Raw genomic sequence first — 18,873 nt, 5'->3', positions numbered from 1 at the left:
CCACAAAAAGAACGACACACACATATATATATATACACACACACACACACACACACACACACACACACACACACACACACACACACACACACACACACACACACACACACACACACACACACACACACACACACACACACACACACCTCATCCATTTATAGTAAATACACAATCACCCTATTTGATGTATTTATGAAAGACATTACTAATATATATATTGTGTGTGACTGTGTGTAAGCAAAAAACATAACTTTTGTGCTCCCACCTGCCCACCCCGCTGTATGTTCCGTTCCATCAATTCCCTTTACTCTCTTTCCTTTTTCCACTCTCCTCCAAACATACTTTTCCATTTCTGCCTCCTCTTTCCCAACACACCTACTTTTGTTTTCCACATCATAAAATGCACCGTCCCTCAGATGGACGTTAAGCTGGTTGTCCCATTTGCTGGTATTAGTAATAGTGGATGTTAATGATCCCATGGTGTATTCTGTGAAGAGTAGGTGAGATACATTGCAAGAATCCTGAGCAAATTCCAAATACTTACCGTAACTACGACTGGGAAGGCAAAGGTAAACCATGCCCAGTGTAATCCTTTCCATGAGACTGCTTTGGCAATATTGAACCTGCCTTTGGGTAGAGGACCAGAGACACAGAGACATATAATTATTACATTGTAGTAATTCTAAAATTATGTTTCTACCTAAATTTCTGATCTAATCACACCACACATGACACACTGCTGCAACAAAGCTATGGTATAACACTGGCAATCTTCTGGTAGTTCCTGGATCCCATTGGCATTACTTCCGCCACCGAAGGTGGAAGGAGCAGTGGCATAGTGAGGGTGTCTGGCGCCAGGGGGCAAAGCATACGTTTGTGCCAACCCCTCTTCCCTCCTCCCCCAACCTCCTCACCCCAAATCCAAAAAACTCCAAAGACGCAAATCCAAGAAACATCAAGTTCTGTAATGGTTGAAATGTTTTGGAGGATAATGCACCATTCACTCAACTCCTTCATTATTGCTGTTGAAGATATTATATAATTCATCTCCGAGGGTCATCATAGTTTGGTTCAATATCAATTACGAGTCTGACGGACAGATGGGTCTAGTTTCAGGTAACTAGTGCACTCAATCTGAAAAGGAGCGGAAGGGACAGGTATATTATTATCCCGTGGGGTATATAGATTACAGTAGATCTAGACTCAGTCCTCAAGAACGTCAGAGGTGTATTCTGTTAGCAAGTTTCCACCCTCCTGCTCTCTCTGTGGTAATAAACATTTTGTTCATAAACATCTGTACGTGGTCATTTGAGGTATAGGACTTTATCATAAAGCACGACGGAATTGGCTTTAAAAATCTGGCAAAGGGCTGATTGGGAAACGCACATATGGCGCCGTTCAAAAATTATGTAACGCATTTTTTTTGTGAGGTGCGTACAGCCTCGATTAAACCTTACTGATAATTTAAGAGTCGACCTAAAGCCAATGGGAATCTGACGCAACAAACCCGGACAGTGTATAACTAAAATCAGGAGAGGCCTATATCGGTCTAATGTGCTAGGCCCACAAGGAAACAAGATGGTGGCCATATCATTTCGCCATTTCGTCTCGGCACTATGGTGAGTGGAGTCAAGCGACAATTGTGGGTGTGGTCCGGCAGCTGTCCGACCAATGGGTGCACATTTCAAAAATCGACCCCCAACAACAACAACAACAACAACAACAGCAACAACACGAACTTCTTGTATATCTGCGACATGTGGCAGGCAAAAAATGCTTGAAATAATTCATTCTTTCCTAAAGTGAACCATTAACAATTTAGGCCCACTCAGCAATTCCTCTTCCTCACAGCACAATGCTCACCAAACTCTCTTTCTCCCACATGATCCTTTCTTCCTCTTTCCTCTCTTCCTTTCCTTGGCTCTCAAGTATATCTCGTCATTGTAACATGGAGCAATGCCGCCGTGCCAGAGGCCTGCCTGATGCCCGACATAGTGAATCTAACGCCGAGAAACCGTGACTGGAGAGGGTTTGTGATCACGTGTGTCCCTTGCATAGCACTGGTACCTCACTGGTATTTTCTTTTAATAAACCTAACACTGAACAAGTCAGGAGACGACGATGGTTCACGAGCGAGCGGTATTCAATGACAACAGGCCCGGACATATAACCGAAACAGGCCCGGACAGGCCAGGCCCGGAAATGTCAAAACTAAGGTTACTGGCCTTGAAATGAGATAGAAAATAATGTATAATCAGTTATGAGGTTAGTTAGCTACACAATACCGAAAATTCGGGGAAAAATGAAATGAAAAAAAAAAAGAAAAAGAAAAGAAAATGAAAACTCGAGCTCCGTGGGGCTAGACACATGACATTGGCCTAACCAAATACCGAAACCCCTGTCAGATTCAAACAAACCCCTCGGAGAAGATGTAGCTTGAAATCGATTACCACCTAAAAAGACATCTTTTTCGGGCGTGGCTCCGCCCACAATGGGCGCAATACGCCCACTCTAGGCAGGACACAACTAGATCATGATATAAACCTCCCACCCAAGTTTCAACAAGATCGGATGATATAATCGGGTAGTTATGCTGCGGACAGACAGACACACAGACACACACAGAGACAGACGCACACACATGACGAATATTATAGTGGTCACTTGATAACTCATGAACCAAAAGTAAAGGATTTCCCAAGGCATGATATTTCTGCTGATACACTAATATTTGATGTCCCATTATCACGCATAACCCAAACATCTTAAAGAATCATAATTTTATGAGAATAGGCTAAATTCTCGGCGAATTTTGTTAAACTGCTTGTGAATTTTCCCCTCCTCCCCTTCCCGGCGCTCCAGAACCCTCGCCTGGGGACGCAGGTCATGAATTCACCCCTGTTTGTTTGTCTATAAGCACGACATCTCAAAACGTTAATGAACTGATTCAGACGAAACTTGGTGGACAGGTTGAGTGTGTGACAAGGATAAATTGACTAGATTTTGGTGAAGATCTGGATCTGGATATGATAATTACCCTGCGCTCGCGAAGCGAAAAGCAGGGTTAAGCGTTCTTGTGAGTATGCATGCCGTGTGCCATACGTACATGTCTGCATTTTTAAAATTCATTTTCCCAGCAACCGATGGTCCGATTGACACGAAATTTTACCATAGAAGCGCCTCTGCCTGTATAATTTTTTTATTCATAATTATGACATCGTAGGTCACGTGGTATGGACGCCATCTTGGAAAAACATAACACCTCTATATCTCCCAAACCGCTCGATGGAAAAAATTGAAACATGGCTCATTGTCAGGTACTCCCCTTGGGGAATAAGATATGTTGATGGTGATGTCATTGGTGCCTTAATTATGACGTCATAATTTGACAAGTACAACGCTTGATCTGATCAGTATGAATAAAAGAAAAATTCCCCTGCAACTGTTAGACCAATGGACACGAAATTTTCAGAATATGTTCGGCTCCTGTAGAATTTTTTAATGATAATTATGACGTCATAGGTCACGTGGTACAGGTGCCATCTGGGATAAACCGAAAAATGTTGCACCTCTATATCTCCAAAACCGCTGCATTGAAAAAATTGAAACATGGCTCATTATAAAGAACTCCATATGCGGAATAGGTGCTGTTAACGATGACGTCATTGATGCCATAATTATGACGTCATAATTCCACAGGGACAACGCTGCTGCCACTGTACACTCCTTGAGGTAGTGTGGGTGGCAACTTGGCATCACATTTCCTAGTAGAAGCCCAAGGCACAGCGCTCTCTCTTCTATCACTGCAAAAAAGTTAGTGGCCTCACTGTCCTCGATCGTCTTATTCCGGTTTTCCACCTTGGTTTCTTAATTCCTTCTCCTCACAACCCAACTGCCACTTCTACCGAGTCACATATATTCATCCACTTGTTATCCTACTCATCCAAAGTTTTATATTAATCTCCATTATTTTGTTAGCCTATTTATCCCATCTGTGGAATCATGTATCTGAGCAAGTCCAGTCCTTGCAGATGGCACCGAGTCCTGAATCTTAGGTGTGTTGCATACAAGTGGCTCGTTAGCATAAATCAACGAATGGTGATTCCTGCAGAATGACAAGTCTTTGACTTGCAGGTAGTACCTACTACGACTCACCACTCTTGTACATGCAGCAGCACTCCAAGTACTCTGGCCAGGTAGTTTCGTCTGCACGGTATCACTAGGGTGTATTGCCTGAAATGGTTTACCAGGCATCTATATAATAATAGCGTAAGGACTCGACTTTGTTATCCCTTTTACGCCGCACCCAGTGACCCGATGCCCACGGCACTAATGGATTTACGATCTACGAACCGCGCTCTTTGTTTATCACGTACAGCCATACTCGAAAAATCTGAATTAGCCGACGTTGGGGCTCAAAAGCATCCGATTAACTGCCGATACGACGCCATCTTACGACGCCATCGTATTGGCGTCTGCTGGGCGAAGGCGAAGGCGAAGCAAGCCGTCCGCTGATTGGACAGGCGAAGGCGAAAGCAAGCCGTCCACTGAGTGGACAATCCAGAGCATGCATTTGTGCCAGTGTCGGCGATCGTTGTTCATATACGCACTCTTCATTCTCATCTTTCTTCCTAACTCTTACTCGGACAAGCAAATCCCCTATGCCATCCATAATGGTACACTCTATCCATACACCACATCCTCCCTTCCGTGGATGTTCCACGGGTTTCGGCTAGTGTTGTAGTAATGCTGCTGATTACGGGGTTTTTTTTTTTTTTTTTTTTTTTTTTTTTTGTATACTGAATCGAGGCTCGTGAAAGAGCTAACATTTACTTCACAAACAAATCAACCAGACAAACAAAACACACAAAAAGAGGGAGCGGAAAACAAGATGGGGAGAGAAGGGGAAGCACACAAACACAACATTTGAGAGCAGGGAGATGTGTGGAAGGGAGAGGGCTTGGGGGGAGGAGGCGTGGGAAGGGGGGGGGGGGGGATGTTTGGGACCGTGTCTTCCATCCTTCCAACGGACACCGTTGAGTCTCTTCCTCCATCAAAAGCTTCATGCCAACAAGCGCACAAGTGTCTTCTTCCATCAAATATTGTGGCTGCAGGCGTGTTCCAGATACAGGAAGACGTATCTTGCAACTAAGACCAATAAGCCTCTGTGCAGGGCTCGTGCCAACACCTTCAACTGGTGTGTTGTGCCAATCAAATAGAGCTAAGAAATCTGATCACATTTTTTTCTATTTGTCAGGAGTCGTTTGATGGTCTTGGCGGCATGCTCAACTCTGCCAATGGACTGACGGTAGTGAGGTGTTGACTGTGTTTAAATCCCCACATCTTGGCAAATATTGCACATTCTGCAAAATGCAGATTGTGGACCATTCTCCAACACTTGGATGTCAGGTATTCCAAATCTGGCAAACATTTCCTCAAGTTATTTCAGAACGTTACATATAGGAACTGAAGTGAGGCTGACTACTTCGATTAAGTTACTGTAGTAGTCGCACATTATACACCACTTTCAAACTGACAATCCATCCCAGAATGCTTTGTGGCGTTTTCAGTTTCGCCCCAGTGCATACCTCTGCCAGATTGAACAGTTTACCTGTTGTAGCACATGCGCAGAAACCCCTAGAAACTGTGGTGTTTGGGACACCGTAAAGTACATCGTGTGTGGGAGATAAGGATTGTTACCTAAAAGCGTTCACAAAGCTTCTAAAAGAAGCTAAAAAATATTGGAAAAGTACCTGTGAGAAAGGGCTGTGCCTCTGCACAATGAAATACCTGGAGAACTTTCTCAACTCGTTGAATGGGCAACTGCCCGTACTGCAAACTCCCAACCATGTCGGCGAGCGCATGGCTCGAGTGGACAGGAGGGTGCCACAACGGAGGGCTATTAGTGAATGGATTTTGAACCATGTGGTGGGAATGCCTCCCTTGAACAAGGCAAGCTTGGTGATTTATTTAATGGATATCTGAAATTGGAAAGACGACGATGTGCGTCTTACCAAGTAACGGTAACAAACTATTTAGCAAAGGAAATCTTCACGACATGAACATTCACAAATGAAGCTTGTGCCAGCTATATTTACGGGGGAAACACCTTCACCTGGATGTATCAAGTAGACTTCACTGAAACAATCACTGTATGTGGTTTGGGTGCTTCTGAGCACCGATGGGAAGGACATATCTGGGGATTGAATCATGATGTGCATTGAATACGTGACGGACATTAGCTCCCTGTGTAGCGCAGCAGGCACCAGGAGTTGTTATCCCTTGAATATCAATTCATGTTGGAGGGTTAGTTCACATAATATGTTAAAATAGGGGTTGAAGCATTCTGGTACTCCTGACTTGGTCCTAGGTCAGCCTTGCTGAAAGATTGCACACAGTTGCTTCTGAACTGGATCATCTGCTACAGCAAGATTAAGTCGTTGCCAGCAGAGTCACGAACAGTAAGTATTTCACAATGATCAATTTCTTACACTTCACGTGTAAAATCACAGATGTTAACTTGTGGCAGTTATGCTATGCTCAGTGTGTCAGCGAGGACCACCTTCTCCCTTTCATATAGGAACCTTCAGACTATATTTCTGGAGCCTCAGCAACATTCTTTGAAGTCGTTTTGGTGCACTGTTTAGTGGCATGAGCACTACTGATTTCAATGGCCGGTGGTCAGTTTGTACATTCACCATGTCCTGGCCAAGCCAAAGATGTGGGTTTTATATTTACCACAAGCAAAGATGATTGCTGGAAGTTCTTTCTCGACCTCTGCATATCTTGTGTCTGATGATGTTGATGCTCGTGATGTATAAGTGACAGTTTGACCACCCTGTGCCATTGCTGCTCCAAGTCCAGATTGCGATGCATCACATTGTAGTGTGATGTTTTCTCTGGGATTGTGAGGATGTAGGACTGGCATGCTGGTGATCACTACTTTGAGTCGTAACGCCACTTCTTGTGGTTTGTCCCATGACCATTTTTCATCCTTTTGCATGAAATGTCGAAGTGCCTTTGGGTATCCAATAGATGCAGGAGAAACTTACCCAGATATTGAGCAAGTCCAAACGGTCATTGGATCCCTGCTACATCCATTTGTGATGCCATCTCCAAACTTGCTCTAAATTTGGTTATAAAATCCTCCATCCATAGCAACATTGTCCAACTAGAACTGCCCTCGGTAGAGAGCATACCTCCGCCAGATTGAACAGTTTACGTGTTGTAGTCGACTGATAGGCTGGATCTGGATCCGGACCTGAACCAAAATCTTTGTTAGAGGAGCACTGATGGTCTTCTTTGTCTTGCCTATCTAGTGTTTTCTTCAGCTTATTCCTTAAAGCCACTGGTACTCGATGCTGGGTATATTGGACCAGGTCGACTGATTGATTCGGTACTTTCCCTCAACTCATCCTAAACCATTCCTGAAGACTCTAGGGTAGTTCTGTATTAAGCACTCTTTAGTCGGTGGTTTGTATTTATCAAGTTTCTACACTGATGCCCCAATGGGGTACATTCCATTGATTTCATCGTTATCTGCGCACTAAATGATGTCCATGCCCAAACAGGCCTTCCTACCCAGCAGAGGGTGTATTGCCATGCTATCAACAAGCTTACAGTCCAACTTTCACCTAAGATCCCTACGCTGGATGCGGATTTGCACTCTTCCTTTACTGGGGAGCTCGATCCACCATAAGAAACAAACTCAGTCTTGAGTGTGTCGATCTTTGCTGGTTTAAAATCCAGCGTAGCCCTTATACAGGTGAAGCGGCATGCTTTGCCTTGTCCTGAAACTTGCCTCCAATACAAAATCCCTTGCAAGAAACTTAAACACAAGAAGAGGGCATTAGGCCCATCAAAGCCTGCACCATAGTTGCCAACCTATAGTTGTTTGTCCGTGCTCTAACCATTTGCAAATGTTGAGTGCCAAGCAAAGAAGTCGCACATAACATTTTAAAAGTCTCTGGTATGACTTGGCCAAGATTCAAACCAGTGACCCCAAAACTCAGAGCAGAAGCTGTGTTGCACTTTGGTATCTCCTCGCCTTCCATACGGCACTCACATTCCATCTGCTCAAAATACTCTGATAACTTTCAAATCTGATAACTTTCAGCTGTACCAACATGCTTTCAGATTTGTGACAGATCTGTCTTCAACAAGGTTAGGCCAGGCTCTCGATGCAGCCTCTCATGCACCTTCATATCTGTGATCCCAAACACAAGTTGGTCCCAGAGTATCTAATTTTCTGTTATTACAGAGTGAAAATCAAATTTTTCAGCAGGTTTTGGCAGTGCTCAACAACAGTGGTTAAGTGTTTCACCAGCTTCCTCTATTCTCTTATTGAACATGTATCTCTCAAAGGGAATGTTCTTCGGCATCAGTGCCATCTTCTCTTTGTCTCCCTCTTTGAGCCAGTCCGACAACGTTGAGTAGACCTTGCATGCTTCTTCCACAATTACTGCGAGACGAGCCATCCCGGGCATGCGTTCCACCTCCATGTCAAGCTTTGTCGCAAGGGCATAGTTTTTCCATGCTCACTTGAACCTCTTTCACTTTTCAGATGCATAAGCATAGTGGGGATCGAGAACCGGAGGTGGTTGGAGAGAATATCCAAACGCCATCTCTTGATGTCCAGGCCGCTGATATCTCCACCAAGAGGAAGAGATATCCAACAATCACTACCATCTTCAGGATTCTTCCTCGACTAAAATGAACACCTACAGAGGCCTAACAATACCTCATGAATGGCGACCCTTCAATGGAAGTTCTAATGATCAGATTAATCACTCTCCGGGAGCTGGCAGGATGGCCAAGTAGTACGCACTACTCGTGTCTAAGCTGTCTAAGCTGTGTTGAAATCCCGACCCAGGTATATTCATCAGTGTGTGCCGTCCTTGCCAGCCAGCATTTGTTGGTTGGCATGTTAAAGATCCCACAGTGTTTCTCGTGAACAGTGGGCAAACCATATCCCCAAATTCCTACCCTAACTTTAGGCCTGGATAGCCAGTTCGTCAAACACTTGGGCCAGGCAAGCCTCCCCTGGCCAACCCCAAAAGAACATGGGAATAATTGTGGCCATTAAAGAAGAAGAGGATTAATTTTAAAGAAAAAGACGTTAAAGAAGAAGAATAAGTGGTTTGGTAATAATATGCGTATAATATTGTGGTATCAGGCCATCGTTGTGGTTCAATAAGGAACTTAATGTGGATCTTTGTTTTTATGAATGCCATTGCAAGTATTGTTGCTGTTGAAACAAAAGAAAAGGTGGGTTCATGCTTCCACATGTGGAAGAATGTTGATGTTTCCACAAAATGCATCTTTACATGGAGGGTAATAATAAAAAATTATAACAACAACAATAATAATGTTGCTTTGCAGTGGTTTGCTTAATAGAACAGGGAATGGAAAAACCATTTGCTTAATAGAACAGGGAATGGAAAAACCAGAGCAGTGTTGGCAACATTATTCTAACTGAATTCATACAGAGAGTGAAATGAAACTTGGAGATCCACAGGGAGAGAAACAAATATGGAGTGAAAATAACAAGCAACAACTGAGGCCTGTCGACATTTGCTTCCATTTTAAGACTGTTTAAGACGTACTGGACCCTCGTGTGTTTGTGGTCCAGGTTATGTGCTCGTGTGCTGCCTGGTGAAGCTAGGAATACCATGAAGGACAAATATGCAGACAGGAAATGTATAATTGAAGCAGGAAATACATGGACAAGCTAGACTGGGAAAACAATGGCCGCCACATAGTTCAGCGGTTGTGTGCTCACCTTCAGTTGCCTGCCTCTGGATTTAACTCTCCACCAATTACACTCTCATATTATAAGGAGTAGCATGCAGTAGGCACTTAATCATTGAGTTCATTGTCTCAGATTAGATATTCACCACAAAGTAATCACCATACCAGCTGTTTTCACATAGTTACCATTTGGCACAAGTTTTAGACCATTTAGCCCATCAAGTCTGTGCTATATCCACATCCCAGCACTCCCATCTTCTGCAGGTAGTGCAAATTATTCAGTTAGACCCCAGCATGGCCTATGGTACGCGATTTGTACCTGCCTGCAAGAGCTTCGCGTTGTTGTTGTTGTTGTTGAGGTTTTTGTTGGCAGTCGATTTTTGAAATGTGCACCCATTGGTCAGACAGCTGCTGGGCCACACTCTCATCTGCTGCTTGACACGACCACCCATCATAACACCAAGACAAACTGATATGGCCACCATCTTGGTTTTCTTGTGGGCCTAACCTGTAGGCCTCTGCTGATTATACACTGCCGGGTTTGTTGCCTCGGATTTACATGGACGTTTTTGGGTCGAGTGTTATTCATGTCGCACTATGAGGGAACTCGAAAAATCTAATTATATGTTGAATAATAATAGGACAAGTCAGGAGACGACGATGGTTCACGAGCGAGCGGTATTCAATGACAAAGGACGGACTATAACCGAAACAGGCCCGGACAGGCCAGGCCTGGAAATATCAAAATGAAGTTTACTGACCTTGAAATGAGATAGAAAATAATGTATAATCAGTTATGAGGTTAGTTAGCTACACAATACCGAAAATTCGGTGAAAAATGAAATGAAAATAAATAAATAAATAACTAAATAAATAAAAAAGAAAAAATTTTTAAAATATGAAAAATCGAGCTCCGTGGGGCTAGACACATGATATTGGCCTAACCAAATATCGAAACCCCTGTCAGATTCTACCAAACCCCTCGGAGAAGATGTAGCTTGAACTCGATTTCCCTCCTAAAACGACATCTTTTCCAGGCGTGGCTCCGCCCACAATGGGCGCAATATGCCCACTCTAGGCAGAACACAACTAGATCATGATATCAACCTCCTACCCAAGTTTCATCAAGATCGGATGATATCATCGGGTAGTTATGCTGCGGACACACACACACACACACACACACACACACACACACACACACACACACACACACACACACACACACACACACACACACACACACACACACACACACACACGACGAATATAGTGGTCACTTGATAACTCGTGAACCAATTTAACCAACCCCATCAGAACACACAGTAGTCAAGCATTATGATACATAATTAAGCATTACATAGAGCTAATTACGAAAAAAATATAGCATTATGTAATTTTTGAATGGCCCCATATTGGGGTTAAACAATCTGTGACCGTGTGATGAATCAGCTCATTCTGATATAACCGTGGTGGAGGGTAACATGGGTGATAGTGGGGCGGCTTAGCCCAAATATTCAAAAGAATTGTGCATTTTGTGATACAAGCACCAAATTTGGCACAAATGTACATTAATATGTTGCGAACATTTTCAGATATTGGGCCACTTGAAATTCCGTAATTTTTTTTTTCAAATTTTTTCAAATTTCGTAATTTCAAATTTTTCGGGTGACACCGTCACAATTTCGGTCTTCGAGGCCGGCCGATAGGCAAAGTGTGACCGCAAGGGACGAGGTTCTCCTGACCACGTGGCCCTCGATCTGGGAAGCGAGAGGCGTTCCATTAGTGGACGCGCCCCTCACGCCCGACTTTTGGGCGGCCCGGCAGGCCGTTTGTTTTGACGTTCCGTGACAGGCCCCGCACCCCCACCTCCGGGCCGACCGGAAGCTTGTGCTGAGTACATCATACCTGAACAACTCAGTGAGGCAGAACACAGCAGTGCACACCAGGGTGACCCCTTCAGTGCATAAACCAATTAACCTGTCCACTGCAGGGCATATAGAAATGAAGTTATTTTCTGCATATAATAATAATATAAGTTCAGTTCTATATTACAATTTCTGTTATCACCACTACCACTACAACTACCACTACTACAAGCTTTGTCTGGAATTTTGTGGACTAACAGACAAACAGACATACAGACAAGCTGGGATCAAAACATTACCTCCTTCCACCATTGAGTGTAGAGGTAAACATCATGGAAATTATATCATGCCCTAGATTTAATTCATGCTTACCCGTGTATTTGCTTCACTGGTTCACAAGGTCTTTTGCATACATGTAATTCAGACTCTCGTCTTCATTGCTGACCACACAATGTTCGCAACATATTGTTACAGACGCGGTTTTAGATGTTAGTTTACCGAGCGGTTTGGTATTACCGCGTCCGAACAGTTACTCCACGATTAGCCCGATTCCACCCGACGTTGACCAGATCGCCCCACAGATATTCAATCGGGAAACCTCTAAAGCGACCGAAAGAGAAGGAAAAGAGAAAAAAGACAGAGTACGGAGGAAGAACAGATTTATTATACACACACAAGCAAAAAGGAAGAGCGACCAAAATTATTTACAAGCAATGGATGGAAAAAACAGTCACACAGTGCATCGTTAGCTTATTCTACTCAATTTACTTAATCCGAAGACAACGAGTAGGACAGGACGTTCACACTTACACAGGGGATATTGCAGGCAGGTAGGGCTTGAGGTGGATTGCTTGAGAGGGAGGCGGGGTCAGAGGCAGCAGCTCTCAATTCCTCGCGGTTTTTGGTGGGAAAACCCTCCGTCGCGTATCCGCTGCTGTAGACGTCACGCGCTGGTTCGGCACACCTGCTCCTCTGCTTCTGGTGGAGCCGTCTACCTCCTTTCAGCGCGTCTCTCCAAAGCTGGTTTCCTTGCCGAGTACCTCTCCTCTTTGGCTTGGAGCGTTTCGCATCTCACCGCTCCTCTTGGTGCCGCCTCTTCGCTCATCTCCCAGGTCATCTCGTAAAGCAGTCCCTTACAGTCGCTTTTATAACTCGCAGCGGAATCAAGCCGCCGGCTGCGAGGGCACGCCTACCGGTTCGCTCACCGCGGTGCTGATTGGCCATGCGACCCTCTGGCTCACTCCTCCCCTCTATGACGAGGTGGAGACACGCCTTTCTTCTCCGAGATTAGCACATGGGCAATGGCGGCTTGCGGATTGAACACAACTCGCACCCTTTTGAAAGGAACTTTGGAGAGCGGAGATGTTTGGGGAAATTGCAAGGGCCTACTCTTATTTTATTTGATACAATGCAAAGTCAATCTAGTGGGAAACACAGATTTAGCCTACATGGAATAAGGAAATACACTATTTAAAATGATATATCGTGACCTGCGTGTAAGTTTCATGGAATTAACTAGGAGGACGGCTGCGACCATTATTTACATTAACAGGGTGTTACCATACTTTTGTAACGTTCACATTGTAACGTTTTCACATTCGTTACACTTCCTCCAAAATTGTTACACTTCTCAAAAAAACCGTTACACTTCTCAAAACCGTTACAATATTAATGTACATTTGTGCCAAATTTGGTGCTTGTATCACAAAATGCACAATTCTTTTGAATATTTGGGCTAAGCCGCCCCACTATATCGGCCGGCCTCGAAGACCGAAATTGTGACGGTGTCACCCGAAAAATTTGAAATTACGAAATTTGAAAAAATTTGAAAAAAAGCATTACGGAATTTCAAGTGGCCCAATATCTGAAAATGTTCGCAACATATTAATGTACATTTGTGCCAAATTTGGTGCTTGTATCACAAAATGCACAACAGGTTTGCTATGCTGCTACACTATGAGAGGTATCGAGTTAATATTTGAATAGTGCATTAAATGTGTGTTTCCCAATCGCACTGTCATTTTTTAGAGTGTTTTAAATTCGCGTTTCCCAATCGGCCCGTTACCTGATTCTGGCGCAGGGTGTGACCACAGTGCGGTCATTCTTGTTCAAATAAGTACGTCGTCCCACAATGCATCACAACACATGTGCAGAAATCCTGAGTAACAATGGTCATGGGGGCATAATGTGTCGTGCATACAAGCGAACGATTGATTTGTAGGCTTATATGCAAGTATTGTGTGGCTTCATCTTCGAGAGCTTTCTTTGACGCCGTAGTTTATCATCAATTTCGTACAATAGCTCACCGAGAACGAATAAAAAATAGCCTTTACAAGCTCGTGATCCACTACGTCAGTTCTTGTATTAAAAAACAAATCTTGACATGATCCCCTTCGTCCTCCCCGAAAAAAATACAGAAGTACAACAGGCCTATATTAATTATAGAGAGGAAAATTATTACATACAACGATAAAAAGAATATGGCTAATTTTCTAACATTTTTCCCCCTGAGGCTACAAATCTCAAAATCTCAAATCTGAGGCTGCTCCAAGTCAACTTCTGCTTCAACTACTGGAAAGTCATCAAAATACAACAATGACCCGTCACCGTTGGCGTAGCATAAGAATGATCCGCCATTGTCGTTGATTGACTCATAAGGCAGTCAACCGGCAGAAGTTCTTCAGCAAGTTTACCGGATAATTGTGCTATTTCTTTGCTGTCTTGAAGTTTATTAGGAGTACGTTTAACCCTTTGAGTACGGATGACGTCCAGTGCTGCAACCCGCGAAAAAGTTTTGTGTACGGATGACGTTACTACACCTCATCGACGATACCTATAAACAGATCGTCAGTACGTGGTTGCATTCCCGTACCAAAATGCCAAATTAATCCCGCACCGAGGGTATTTTTATCAAAAAAATCCCGTACTCAAATGGTTAACTTGAGGCGATTTATCTACGAGACTCCAATCATTCTATGGGAATAGTTCAGGATTTCGGTGCTTCCAAGGTGGAGTTTACTTCCCACCATTTTTACAGCGTAGCCCATAGGGCAAAGCCGCCTAGAACAGTGTATGTCTGTCCGTATGTCCCCTCAAACGTATATCAATCAGAGCTGAGGATATGGTCACATGACAGGGGGTGATGTGGTCATTACGGCAGGATGGGAGCTGACTCCACACACCGCCATTTTGATTCCAATTTCGTTCAGGCCAAACATATCGTCGAACCTGTCATATATCACAATCGCCATGCTCTACCTTTACGTTTTTCATTCAGTGTTTCGGTGTAAAACAAACAAACCGATTGTTAAAATGATCATCAAATATCGAAAGCATAGGCGTTACAGGTCTTATAGGCCTATACACAGTACTAATAGGCCTTAGGCTTCATGCCTTCATGACTCACCTTCAGGCCGCTTCGGACAAATTAGCCCAGGTTTCTTAATACAGTAGTATTGTTTTCATAATAATAATAATAATAACAGCGTTAATATTAATAATATAGTAAACAAGTACAGATACATTCAAAGTACACCGCCTCCATGCCAAATAATTAAATACGCGGCATTGCCGGGGCACCTATGGCGCCCGGCAATACCGCCGTGCAGCTCAGAGAGACTGTATTTGGAGGGAAAGGTCTACAATAATTGATTGGTTAATTGCATAATTAAAATCAATAAAAGATTATCATAAAATATTTTCTTAATCATTTGGCTAATAGCAATAACTAAACCACCAGTGCTTCATCCAAAGATGTATCTTTTAGAAATTTAATTAAATAAGCATTAATAAAAAATTAAATAATTAATTGATTAAGTGATTAATCAATAAATCTAAAATATCCTTTACAGCCACCAAATCACTTGGTCATTGTCATGTCCAAATATCAGCTTCCTAACTCAAAAGGTGCCTGAGATAATGCCCAGATGAGAACGGATATAAATAAGTACTTAATAAAACGATAATAATTAAGTAACTCATCAATTAATTGATTAATCAAAAACAAAAAATACTGTCTTTGCCAAAGCACTCGCTCACTATTGTGCCGAAATTTCAGCTTCCTAGCTCAAAGGATGGCTGAGATATCGCCCGGACAAACAAGAAAGAAAACAAGAAAAAACAAAACAAAAAAAAACAACCAGAGTGAAAACTGAGTGCTCCCTTTCAGCACGCGTCATTGCCGAGCCCCCTTCGGTGCCCGGCAATGACATTATGCAGCGCCTGGGGATGGCATAGGAAATGAGCGGTGTACAACAAACAAACAAGAAAACAAACAAGAAAACAAACAAACAAACAACCAGAGTGAAAACTGAGTGCTCCCTTTCAGCACGCGTCATTGCCGAGCCCCCTTCGGTGCCCGGCAATGACGTTATGCAGCACCTGGGGATGGCATCGGAAAGGAGCGGTGTACAACAAAATCATAACACTGCAATCCCTTTGTCATTATTGCAAAGTTTCTAGATTGAAGCGGTGTATGGTTGGTTCATTGTTGACTTGATACATCGAATAAATCAGTGTCTCAATGCAAAAAAATTTAATACTTACATTATTTGCTTACTCGTATCCTCACCCAGGTCATACTATCCTCTTCAACTAAAGTATCAAACAAGCCCGGCTATGCTGTTAGACTTTCAATCTTGTTTTTACAGAACTAAGGCTCACAGTGGCGCTGACCCACACACATCTAACACACATGGACACAGTCGAATACACGAGCCACAACACAGGAGACTGTTAGGTGAGACAACACCCCCCCCCCCCCCACCCTCCCATAGACCACCTTAGACCCAGATATTTCGTGAACAAACATTGGCACAACACAGGTGATGAAGTTTGTGGTCAAGTTTCATCCAAATCGTGTGTGTCGTTTCAGAGAAGAAAGAAAATTCCTATTTTGGGGGGTCAAACCTGGATCCACTTTGATCCCCGGTAAATCCTCTTAGACCACGATTTTTCTAATGCCGTGAACAAACTTTAGTCACAACATAACAAATATAATTCGTGCCAAGTTTCTTCACAATCCCATCAGCAGTTTCGGAGAAAAAGTTGCACGTGTTTACGGACGGACGGACGGACGACGCGCCATTGCATAAGCTCCCCGGAACAACGTTCCAGGTGAGCTAAAAATTAATATAATCAACCACCTTCTGCTGAAACGTGCACAATCCAGATTCACTGCTCACCTCAATTCATTCCTTCCTATTTTTCCCACCTGTGGAACCAATTTCAACATTGTCTTCAATTGCATTATTCCCTCCAATGAATGAATGAAAGCAGCCTGGTGTTGGCTTAGCGGTTAGGGTGCCGGCTTGGGATCCTAGGATCTTGGGTTCGAATCCCGGTCGATCGCTGAATTAATGCCAGGGGGGTTGACTCAGCCTGTCATCCTTCCGAAGTTGGCAAATTGAGTACCACCTTGCTGGGATGAATGATCCTGGTGTGTCCCCAGATTTAGAATAGGTACACCGTATCCCTGCACATCGTCAGAGGCGACTAAGGGTTGGCGTCAGGAAGGAGAAGGGCATCCGGCCATAAAAACATTGCCTCAAACAGGGAACCATGATTGTCATGGGGCCCGCAAGGCTAACCCCCGCTCTAGTGGGGAAAATTGCCTTAAAACGATCATTCATTCATTAATTCCTCCAGGTCTTCAAGACAGCTGTTCACCACCATCTCAGATCATCCCCATTTCATCCCCATTTCAAAACCATGATCTTTTCTACCCCATTAATCCCATATCTCTAAACCCACCTTCCTTCCAAGTTCCTTTATGAGAGTTTGTTTCTGTATCTGTCTTGTCCACCACATGCATCCTCCCCTAACCCTCTTTCCTCCCCACATCCCATACTTGTTCAAGTCTCCCTCTATTCTATCCATCATCCTTGCTGTTGGTGTTTCCCCCTTCTTTCTACTGTTCCTTTTGGTCTGTTGTGTCCTGTCCTAATATGTTCAGTGTTCTAGCTTTTTCACGAGCTTTTACTTTGTTTACAAAAAAACATTGGATATGAGATTTGAACCTGAGATACCAGCATCATGAGCCAAGTACTCAGATGGGAATGCCAAAAGGGCCAACCTGGATGGAGGTTGGGAACGCCAGACAGGCCAACCTGGATGGACAAATTCCTGCCCTAATCTTCGATGAAAGTCTGGCCTGGCCAGCCAGTTCGTGAAAGACTTAGGTGGGCCAAGCTTCCACTGGCCAACCTCACAAGAACGTGGGAATAATTATACAGCCATTAAAGAAGAATAAAAATACTCTGCATACTTTAAAGTTAATATTCCCAACATGCTAATTAACACAAGTAAAATTGGATATATCATTATGGTTCTGGCTTACAGGGGGTAAAATAATCAATATTTAGTATGACAATAGTTATTTCATAGTAACTGTTTAGTTAAGCGTACAACGATAGTTTAAGTGTTGTATGTAAATAGATATGCATTGAGAATGTGTTTGATACATATGTCCCATATATGTTCTTTTTACCTCCCACACTCTTCTCTTTAGCCATTTCTCGCACCTTTCAGTGCAGGGTTTCTCCAGGTTAGGCTGCCAGATATCTCTCCAGCCCTCGCTCAACCCTCAAAACCAGTTAGAACCAGTCCGGGGTGAATCCAGTTGGTGCTGCATGCCAGGTGGGCAATAAATATTGATTAGCTATTGACAGAATGCAAAAACCGGGATCGAACAAACTTTACATGCCCCCAATCCATGGAGCCAATCTCAAGATGCCACCAGACATCAAAGCTCTGACATGCCAATCTGGTGACACAAGGGCACCTCTGATGCCCGCGAATCCTCCAATGGCATTACTCCAATTCCTCCAATGGCATTAGTCAAAATCAAGACTCTCTGCTCACCGTCACTCTTTCATTCCTCTTTTCTGCCGCCTCTGGAACAAACTCCCTCACTCTTTTCAATCCCACTCATCCCTCCAGGTCTTTAAAACAGCTGTTCACCACCATCTCTTATCTTCCCCCATCCAAAACCTTGATCTTTTCTACCCCCGCTAATTCACTCCAGATCCACTTTTCTGAAATTCCGACTTCTTTCCTGGAAGTCCTAGCTGTATCCATGTGTTTTATACCTCTCCCACCCCCTCCCCCTTCCCACGCCTCCTCCCCCCCAAGCCCTCTCCCTCCCACAGATCTCCCGATGTCCCTGCTCTCAAATGTTGTACTTGTGTGCTTCCCCCTCTCTCCCCATCTTGTCTCCCGCTCCCTTTATTTCGTCTTATGTGTCCGTTTGTTTTTT

The 18,873-nt window shown here is 43.6% G+C and overlaps 1 long non-coding RNA gene across 8 annotated transcripts in view; it reads right to left on the bottom strand.

The window, feature by feature from the left end:
- LOC137432171 (uncharacterized) overlaps positions 1-18,873 on the bottom strand; it is a 110,679-nt gene that overhangs the window by 27,529 nt on the left and 64,277 nt on the right. For 3 of the 8 annotated variants that reach the window (XR_013624035.1, XR_013624034.1, XR_010985445.2), the window contains 2 exons: positions 18,106-18,243; positions 545-627 (listed from right to left, as the gene is read on the bottom strand). This is a non-coding gene — a long non-coding RNA (uncharacterized LOC137432171). Of the gene's footprint in view, positions 1-544; positions 628-1,009; positions 1,569-13,683; positions 13,763-18,105; positions 18,244-18,873 lie in introns of those variants that run through there. The other 5 variants (XR_010985448.2, XR_010985450.2, XR_010985449.2 and 2 more) reach the window with 4 other exon arrangements.

This window comes from Myxine glutinosa, chromosome 1 (genome assembly GCF_964187855.1).
Source record: "Myxine glutinosa chromosome 1, kmMyxGlut1.1, whole genome shotgun sequence".
Classification (NCBI taxonomy): domain Eukaryota; kingdom Metazoa; phylum Chordata; class Myxini; order Myxiniformes; family Myxinidae; genus Myxine; species Myxine glutinosa.
The sequence above is the reverse complement of the archived record's forward strand: the minus strand, read 5'-3'. Positions and strand labels throughout refer to the sequence as shown.